The sequence below is a fragment of the Haliaeetus leucocephalus genome, unplaced genomic scaffold (assembly GCF_000737465.1).
Source record: "Haliaeetus leucocephalus isolate CR32 unplaced genomic scaffold, Haliaeetus_leucocephalus-4.0 Scaffold162, whole genome shotgun sequence".
Taxonomy (NCBI): domain Eukaryota; kingdom Metazoa; phylum Chordata; class Aves; order Accipitriformes; family Accipitridae; genus Haliaeetus; species Haliaeetus leucocephalus.
In genome coordinates, this window is record NW_010972598.1 from 12,351,280 (window position 1) to 12,361,626 (window position 10,347).

Consider the following 10,347-nt stretch of genomic DNA (forward strand, 5'->3'; position numbering starts at 1 on the left):
ATTGGGCTGTCTTTTTATTTATTTCCTCTGAGAATAACACCAGATGCTTCAGATTGGCGCTGGAGGTGGGATGGAGAGGAGGGAAGGTCGTGTCCCTCTGGAGCCCCCCATGTTTAATATGTTTTTTCTGATTCCCTGCTATCTGGCTATCAGCCTGTGAAAGGTTAATCCCATTTCTCCCGGTTCAAGGCTGTGCTGGCTGCTTGGAGGGCCCATTCTGTAGCAATTAGAATAAATGAGCCCCGATTAGCTAGGTACTGTGCTGAAATAGTATTTTTCATTTAATAAAAGAAGGCAGAGTTGAGAAGAATTTGTCTCCTCTAGCTGTAATGTTTTTGGTGCTCATTTGGTTGCATGGGCAGGAGAAGGCAGGCTGTTCCTTAGGAAGTAGGGCAGGGTGCTGGCTTAAAATAGCAATGAACGCTGGGCTGCTTGTGATGAAGGGAGCTATTTAGGTAAATCCTGGGGTCTCGGTGCGGGCAGAGCCGCCTGCTAATCTAAAGATACTCCTTGGAGACCTATATTTGTCTGGGATCCTTCCCGGCTTGGCTGGTTTTCCAGGTGTTCCCTGTTCAATCCCTTGCACTCCTCTGCAGATTGTGTTGGGATGGCCGGTGTATTTACTAGATGTACAGTGCATTAATGTCTTGGATGGTAATGGAATTAGACATCATTAAGCAGCGGGAGCAAGGAAACAGACTATGTAAAGGCATCAGCATTATCCTATAATGCAAGACTTGGCTCTGAATCGTTCTTGGAGGCTGGTCTGCCAGGCTCATGGTGCTGAAGAGGCATACGCTGATGACACTTAAGAGTCGGGTCAAGTGTACTGGGAAGACGCTTCAGGGCAGGGAGCTTGGTGTAGGGGCAGAGGGAGGGATGGGGAGCAGCTCTGCACCCAGGGCATCTCTGGTTAGGATGGCATGGACCAGAGTTGAGATGGAGGATGAAGGGTGGGCGCTCCTGCATGCAGAGGGTGCTCAAAAGAGGTAGGAAAAAGAAATCTCAGTGCAGCTTTTAAAGATTTCGCTGGCAGGGAGGAGGAGCGTCGGGCTATCCAGGCTGCACCCAGACTTCAGACCTGCAGCCTCCGAAGCAAAACCTTGCTGCTGTCTCTGGCTGCAGCGTCTCCAGCTATGAAACCTTAATAGGATCTCGCTGTGTTTCTATTAGGAGCAGAGGTGGATGTGAGCGTGTTGAGTAATGCGACCTCCTCCAGCTGGGAGCCTGGGTATGCCGCCGTGAGAGGGCTTGTGGGGTTTCTCTCTCCAAAAGTCTACATCAGTCTCCTGGCTTCTGAGTGTTTCCCTGCCTTTAGTGAATACCTTTGCAATGGTGGTGGCTGTAAGACGTGAGTTTAAAGCACTTTCCCTGCTCCAAGCTGTATCTGGTGAGAGTGTGCAAGGATCTGCCTTGTGTAGGACAAGCAGTACGGGGTAAATTTCAGGAAAACAGGGAGGAGCGGTGTCAACAGTGATCCCAGTAAGTCTTTGGTTCCCTAGCCTGCTGTAGAAAATATTCCCTGTTATCAGTTGCTGAGGTGTAGCGAACGTGGTAAAATGGCTTCTCAAACAGCGGTGAGAATATTATCCCAAAGGTGATGTCTCGGATATGTATCACAAAGGTTTTCCAGAGGAAGACAGAGGCGCAGAGGGCTGGTTTTGCTGGTTCAGCAGTAACTGGGGGCTCCTGTCACTGAGCTCCATCCCTGGCACATGAATGTCTGTGAAGCTGCTCTGAAAGCATTGCTAGAACTTACTTAGCCCATTTATTGGGCTACTTACTCTTTGGTTTGCAAGAAAGCTGCTCTGGCTGATCTCCAGTATGGCCACCGGCAAGATTTTAATTAGTTTGCAGCTCTCTTCAGACCGTCTGCACGTCTGTGTGGTTATAAGGTGATATGTGGGTATAAATGTCAAACACTGGAGAAGCGCATTGCAAGAAATGTTTTAACCAATGCTATTTTGATCCAGTGCGAATGCAGCTCAGGTTGAAGCATTAAGGCGTGAGGTGGGAAGAGAAGAGAAACTGAGGCCCCTATTGTGTATGAGTTGGTCTTTTTTTGCTGCAGTGAGGATTGCAAGTGCTCAAATTCTTGTTTATTGGTGATGTGACCACCTTTTGCCGGATGCAATGAAACAGTCACTTCTCCAAGGGCCTGCAGGCTGAGCTCTGCATGCTTCCACTGCGGTGCTTGGGCTCCAGCCTGAGTGTTTCTGGGTGTTATTTTGTTAAGGTTTCCCATGTGGAACAGCCTGCCTACAGTGTTGTCCTGAGCGAGATCTTGAAAGTTTGCAATGTGCAAAATTGTGTCTGCTTAAAGTAGCTTTAAAATGGGAGCCAGCACCCCCTCCCCTGCCGCTGCTGGTGGTGGGGTCAGATTTACATTCACCAGCAGGTGGGGGATTTGCCTTTGACACAAAGACCCCGCTGTTCTTGTATTAATGATCTATTAGTGGATGTGCTGGCAGCTTGCTAACCTTGTGAAACAGGTGGTGAATTTCCCTGCCTGCTGACATCTAGGAATCCCCTCCCGTCTCCTTTGGTGAGCTCACTTTTTTTTAAGTAGCTGCAGCTGTTTGCTGTAGACCTCGGCCTTTTCCTTCTTTTTTCTTTTTCACTCAAGCTTAGCGGTGACCCCCTTGAGTGGGCTGAGAGACCGTCCCACCGATGGACACGTTGAGAGGAAGACACCAGGTTTGCTGTGGGTCAGTGTGCTGTTGAGTGATCGTTTTGTAGGAATAAGTGTATTTTTAACTGCTGGAAAGTCTATAGCGCTTGAGGGTCAAAAAAAGAGATTTTTTTCCAGGCTGGTATTGAGGGCTTATGTGCTCTCCTTGACAGTAGCTAGCGAGCTGGCACTCAGTGATGTAAGGAGCCCATGTCCCCAGCAGAGGACTTCGCTCTGGACAGATTGTCTCAATGACAATCCCAGGTAAATCCGCATCAGTGCTGGTCATTAGGAGAGGGACCTACGCATAGCAATGTGGGCGCTGGAAACTTGACGGACCTTGCAAGCAAGTATGATTTTAATGTCTGCATCACTCCTGAGGAGGCTGAGGAAATTCAATGCGCACCCAATACATTTTTGAGAGAGCCTCTGAGCCGCAGAGTGCTTTGGCACAGCATGGATCTGGGTCTCGGCTATGGCCGAGGTTCGGCTTCGTTTTCGGTGGCGGGGTGGGAACCCCAGCATGAATAGCCGATTGACGCAGGGAAAGCTTTGCGGACAGCTCTCCTGGCTGAGAGCTGGGCAGCTGATGTGCAGTGACAGTTTTAAGTCGCCTCTGTTCTAATTAAATACTCCTGGTTTTAATCTCACCCGGCTCCTTGAGGAGCGTGGAGAAGGAGCAGAGTGCCAGCTCCACCTCGCGGGTCAGCAGCCCGGCAAGGGGCCATCGTAGCTGCTTCTGGGCTTGCCTACCATGGTAAACCTTGGCACACACCTCTGTTGGTGAACCCTCTTTGAGTAGCCGCCGTTTACTTTGGCAAAGACACCTTTTTTTTTTTTTCTAGTCTGATAACACTGTTTACTGTCCGTGCTAGATGTTTTGCCATCAGAACAGTTTAAGGATGATTACCTTCTATCCCGATTAAAGTTTTTAGGAGTCCATGAGCACAGTTCAGGTAGCTATAAAGTTTCAGAAGCTGTATGGCTTCCGCAATGCACAGATGGACTTTTGATTTAGGGGGCTTTTATGGTTTTCTAGCCTTTTGGCTTTGCACTTAGTATTTCTGCCGGTCTATGGGAGCTTTAAGCGTGGCCTGGGTTATGCTCGTTTGGCACACATTATGTTTGTATTTGCGTTTTGAGGCACAGGACTGTCACTTGCTTTTTTTGGAATTAAATGCACCTGGCTTCTGCACAGACTGCGTGTGCCAGATTCTAGTAACTGAAAGTCAACATGGCCTCAAAATTTGGGTGTTACTCCTTGAATGACTGAAAGGTAGTTGGTAAGGTAAAGACAGATTTGCTGATGGGAACGGTTCAGTTGATTAGTCTTTCTCCATTTTGCTTCACTCTAGTATTGTGATGACTGTGTCTCTCCCCCTTCAAAGAAATCATTCAGCTTGATAGAATTCGACACACAATATAGATATTTTTGGGGTTATTGTGAGGACATATTCTGGTTGTCCTACAAAAAGGAATCTGGCTCAAGGTAAGGATCAGAGCAAGCTCTCTGAACCAGTTGCACACTGGGAGGCCAGCTTCAGCTCTAGCAGCACAACTCTGACTAGTTTCGTATAAAGCTGGAACTGCATTTAATGCTCCTCTATATTTGAAGGAGCTGCCATTCAGTAGGGATTTAGACTGGCAAAATGGATGAGAAAGATACCAAAGTCTTGTGTGCCAGATCCTCTCTTAACGGGGATGGGGTGTGCGATGGTTTTGGTTGATGCTCAGCGCAGGAGCTGTGTGCAGGGCTGGGTCCTCCTACAGCTCTTCCAGGGGTGAGAAACAAAACTTTTTTTTTTTTCCTTTTTTTTCTTTTTCTCCATTTGTGAGTCTTTGGAGTTTCTGAGATCTGGGGTTTCTTACTCATAGCAAGAAGGGAAAATTGCTGCCCTCGGAAGATTAGAAAGAACATGCAAAAGTTTGGAGGAGGGCAGACAGAAATGGCAATAGTAATAATTTCTGGCTCTTGCTGCATTTATGCAAGGAAGGTGTTTGCTTTACTTCGTGACTCTTCTGAGATATTAATGTTATTTATGTTAGCACAATCCAGTGGCAAGGGGAGAAGTTACTTATTTTCTCAGGTGGTACAAGGCTATATATTGCTCTACTTCATGATTGCTTTGTTTCCACATAGCTTCTGTAGCTGGAGAAAGCAGTACTTCTCTGACATAGCAGGGTCAGGATGCCTGTGCCAGCACTGCTTCAGACTGAAAAATGACACAGATTATTTGTCAGGGCTTGGTCCAGGCTTTGAAAAATTGGTATCAAGCATACATCTGTTTTTGCAGACTCTCATGTAAACTTGCCCTGAGGCACCCCAGGGGAGAGAAAATGTCATGCAAACCACCATAGAGATTCTTAAAGCAAAGACATCTCAGCATTTTATGACTAGAAATTTGTATTGTTCATAATTTCAAGAAAATAAAGATTATTCCATGGAAAAGTGGGTAGCTGCTAATAAATATTAGGACTAATAGCAAGTTTGAATTTGACAAGCTTACTCTAGCTGTTGAGCTTCAACCCATCCTTGTTTTTGGTCTGGACTCCCTAATAGGGAAGCACTGAAGCAGGTTGGCTAGAGCGTTGCAGTAGGTAACGATGGCATGCATCACTTGCCTTCAAGGTTTAGTTCCCCGTTAATGACTGTCAAAGCTCTGCACGATCCTGAAACTTAGGCTTTCTGCAAGCACAAAATGGCATTGCTGTTGCCTTTCGTTGCTGAACTTCTCCAGATCGTTGCCTGGCTCTGTTTGAGCCCTGGACTCAACTTTGAATAGACGAATGTAGGTTAGGTGTGAATGGGAATAGAAATGTCTGATAAAAATAACATTGGGCTATTTGGAAATTGGGAAAAAAAAACCCTGACCCGCTGCTCTTGCTATGCACAGCTCAACACAGGAGGCAGCTTTCTCTTTGCCTTTCAAAGGGGGTACAGATGGCTCCCATACAGACTTTTCCCTGTGAATGTTTCTACCTTTGACAGCCGGGTCCAGCTTCGGTGGCGGCCAGATCTCCGTTGTGGCAGATGGACATCTGTCATCCCCAGTCGTCAAACCCTTAGCCGAATGTCAGTCAAATATTTCAGATGCCTTCCAGCACAGGTGGAGAGGGTGCAGTAATTGGAAGCTGTTAGTACCTTACGTCGTGTGTCTCAGCATAAGAAAAAGACAGCTTTTACTTGTGCTTAGTTTTGTCTGAGCTGTACTGGCTGCTTCAAATTGCCCAAAATGTACTTTTTCCTCCCCAAAGTGCATCTGTAACCATCTGTTCAACTATCTATCTGTAACATCATTCATTTGATGAGGAGCAAGCAGGGAAGGGGGCTATTGCATTCACTGCCCTTCAGATTCACTCCCAGATGGGTGTCAGGAGTTGCAGAGAAATCTCTCTCAAGTTTGTTATCGAGCATATTTAATCCTGGGTGATTTTTTGAAGTCCCGCATGTCCCAGTGTGGGAGGACACCTCTTTTCCTTAGAGACCCAAACACTCAGGGAACAAACTGAGTTTTGCTGTAGCTGCCACTTCAGGCAAATAGTACTTGCTCCTTTTTCAGTAATGAATCTCACTTTGTTGCTTTGTACCAATCCAAGGGACTTTCAGATATATAAACGATAATTTGAGGATCACTTTGTTTTCTCTTCCATGGTACTGGCTCTTTCTGGAGGTGTGGATCAGTCAGCCCTGCTCTGTCTGCTGCTACTGCCTCCAGTTCTGGAAGGAGAGGATCTCAGCATTGTTTCAACCACTCTCTTACAAAGAAGCATGATGGATTACGTGGTCCAACCCAGTCTGTGCTGGAAGAGCTGTGATGAAGCTTAATAGGGGCATAGCTTAAGTACAGATGTAGAAATGCAACACATGCTTTTCTCCTGGAGGAATACAGTCTTTTTGCACTGAGGGGCAAATGAATGGGCTGTGATGCTCTAGTTTTGTAGAGTTGGTGGTTGAGAAGCAGCTTTTTGTCGAGTTCTCCCATCCTTAACTATCCATGTCCTCTTGGAGTGCTGGGAATACCCACTTGCTACTGGTCTGGCAAATAAAATCTGTGTTAATTTTGCAGCAAATGGAGTCTTGCACCATACTCTAGCAAAGATATCCTTATCCTCTTCATTTTACTGAAGCCCCTTGAGCACAGCTGACCTTTTAATCCATTTTACACCTCAAAAGTTCACTTGCATTTGTGTCCTTTTGTTTGTGTTTTGGCAAGCAGCCTATGTCCTGTTGGTAGAGTGGGAGTTGTAGTCTTCTCAGGAGTGATCTACAGAGTGTGTTTTGATGCCCTTGCAAATTTATGAGTCCCAGACCTAAAGATTTCACTATTTAAACTAGACTGGGTGCAACACGTGGTTTTGTGTACAAAGGGAAGATGGCACGAAGATCACAGTGATTGCTGCTCCAATGTTGTGAATGTTTTATCCGTTGTTTTCGTTAAAGTCTGCGGGCAGTGCATGGAAGGAGCTGGCTCTGAGGGTGAGCTTAGCACGCTGTATCTTTTCACTGCTTGGGCACTCTGGGAGTAGCCACGGCATTTTTTTGTGAGATAAGGAGTTATTTCCCCATTTTGCAGATAGAAGCAGGAAGTGGGCAAGACTCTTCCACGCTTCTCAGTGCCCTGGGGGTGCAAGATTTCAGGTCAGCTTTTGCTCTGACGGCCGTGCCAGAGCTGCTCCCACTGTCGGTGAGCCCAGGCTGGCTGCAGGAGGAGCCCCCTTCCTCTGCACCCTCCTGCTGTGCTGGTCACTCCAACAGAATTGAGCATTATTAAGGATAAAATTCAGATCTTTAAAAAAGTGGATATTTGTGCATCAGATAACCTGTGCAAGGGCTTTAGTCAACTCGGTGCAAGTGGTTATGCTGGCTAACAGGATTACTTGCTTTGACAGCACTAATTACTTAAGTATTCGTCCTCATCCCTTGCTGCATGGGGGAAATGGGCATCACTGGGTTTTGGTTTTCCCAGCGCTTGGCCTCCAGTGCATGCTTCTCGTGACTCTCTGGTGTGTGCAGGATTTTTTCATGCAGCCCCCACGAAGCTTTTGAAGTGCTCAACAGCTCTGGGTGCACCACGGCACAAGTGTCTGCTCCAGCGCTGCACAACCGGCTTGGGGAATTGAGAAGTCTTTTTTGGGAGTGGGTTAGCAGGAAGCATAGCAAGTAGAAAACAGGCAATGTGGAGTAATCCCTTGCATAGCGTGATGTCTTTGCTGTGTGTGTGCATCCCCAGGTCGGTGCTGGTGTCTCTGGCATCTCTGAAACAGGTTTTTCTTCCTGCATTCCGTGCTGGCTGCAGCTTGGCTGGCAGACAGGCACAGCAGAGGAGAAGCCGGTTCCTTATCGTGCCCAGCTTCTTGTGGGAGTGAAGCCGTGCAAAGCCAGCGAGGGAACTTACATAAAAGTTCTTGGCTGCTCACATCGGCGTAGCCTCATATTTTATCTTGCATAACTCCGCTCACTAGGGCTACCAAGAAAAGGCAAAGCAGACCATGCCAGGAGCTTTTCATGGATCTCTTCTGAATTGTGTGATGGGCAGTACTGCTCTTATGGTCGCATGTCATCTCCGTTAAGCTCTTCATCTCAACTTTGGTGGGCTTTTTACTTTGTTAGGGTGGCTCCAGAGTTGGTGGCTGTGTTTGAAGGCCTGGGACAACAGGGAGTATGTTGCTGAAGGGTTCACATTTCTCTGTTCTCTTCCTTATAAATCGTTTGACCTTCAAGCACTCTCGCTTCCTTTGGAGTCAGATGGCAGGTGCTAGGACAACTGCCCAGTTTGTAGAAGTACTTACAAGTCGTTTTCCAGTCACTTAATGGCTAGGAGTCCCAAAGCCTCCCTTGCCCCTCGCTCCGAGTCCCATGCCCACGTTTCCACCCAGCTCCTTTTGGCCTCCCTTGTTCCAGCTGAGCCCATTTGTGTCAGACCTGCAGCTTCCCTCTGCCTCCTTCTGCAGTGCAAGCGCTGCCATCCTTACACAGATCCAGAGAGCGCAGGGCGGGGGGAGGAAATATATGCGAAATTCTGCAAAATGTCGAGTTTTTCATCGGTAACCAGAGGGGGTCTTTTTTTTTTTTTTTTATTTTTTATTTCCCTTTGGCTGTAGAGATGAGCTATATATGCAGTAAAAAAATGTTGTCCAGCCTGTGTTGGTATAAGCAGGGGTCTTGCTTAAACCTCTTTAATTGGCAGCTCTGTGGGGAAAGCGCTGTGTGTGCCCTGGACCGTTCAAGGCACGCAGGGCACTTAGCGAGCACCCAGCAGAGCAAAACTTCCAAAGAGACTGATGAAAGAGGGCCACCTTATTGCAGACGCTGGCTCCCCTTTCATTATATCCGCTCTTGTTCTCCTCTGTCCTACATTTCACATTATTTGAAAATTGATGTTCAGCTGCAAAGAATCTCTTGTGCTGCCTCTCTGCTTTTTCTCTCTGCCCCCTGGGTTTCCAAGCTAAATACCTGCTCTATTTGCATTTAAAAGAGATCGGTTGCATTACTGTTAGTCACTGTATTATTTGACCAGCGCTATCACTTTGCCTGTTAAATTGAACATATTTTGGCATATGGGATGTCTTTACTGGGTGATGGGTAAGGACATCAACTTCATTTGCATATCAGATATTTTTCTTCTCTAGCTGGATTACAGTTAAGTGCAAATCTGTCTTTCACCACATGACATGATCACATCAGAAGCGGGAGCTGTGGAAGCGATGGTACATTATCTAGTGAGTGGGTTCCGTTACACGCGGGGTGTGTTGGAGGTACTGCTTACTCAGAAGCAGGCTGGCACCGGAATCATTAAAATGGCTGTAAAAGGCCCGTTTGCATTCCAGATTTTGGGGTAGTCTGGGGGATGCCCAGCAAAGATCAGGCGGTCTGTCCGGCTGCCTGCAGTCTTATGGACAGCGGTGCCTCCAAGGCCTTTCACAGAGGTGTGCTCTGTCCCTTAGGACAGGAGGGTGAGCGGCAGCTCCCTGCGGTACCCACACTGGGGTAAGAGGCTTTTCTTGGGGCTGTGGGTGCCGCTGTGCGTGTAGCACCCCAGGGAGCACCCCAAAGCAAAACCCATCCCAGCATCTCCTCCTCATCCATATTGCAGGATCACTCCATCAGCAGGGCTTGGTCGTAATTGTTTTGGTCCTGGTGTGACCTGGCGGTGTTGAAAGGGCTGAACCCAGAGGGCTGAGGAGGTGCTGGTTATTCGAGATCTTTTGAGAAGGAAATGGACTCCGGGACCTGAGACGATCTCTGCGCTGCATCGCTGCGATAAGATGCAAATTGCTCTGTGGTGTGCGGGAGCTGCCAGCAGCTGGGCCACACATTTGGGGCTGTTTGACAGGATTTTACTTCCAGTTTTTCTCTTTTTCCCAAACATCCAAGCCTTCTTCCTGGAATTTATTTTAAATCAAGACACTATATAGCCTTTAAATATTATGCAGGGGTCATGTCTTCTCCATCTTTTTCTTTTTTAAATTAGCCGGGCCCAGGAGAACGTAGATGAGGAACTCAGATGGTTCTCACTTGTAACTATTGTTTTTGTTTCATATGCTTCTTTTCTGCTAGAGGTCATCTTCTCACAAATAATACAATTGCCTAGCACGAAAATAATAATAATGGCTTTTGATGGGGTGTTTCTCTATCTAGAGTTAAAAAGCAGGGAATGTGTTGCAAATAGATGAGG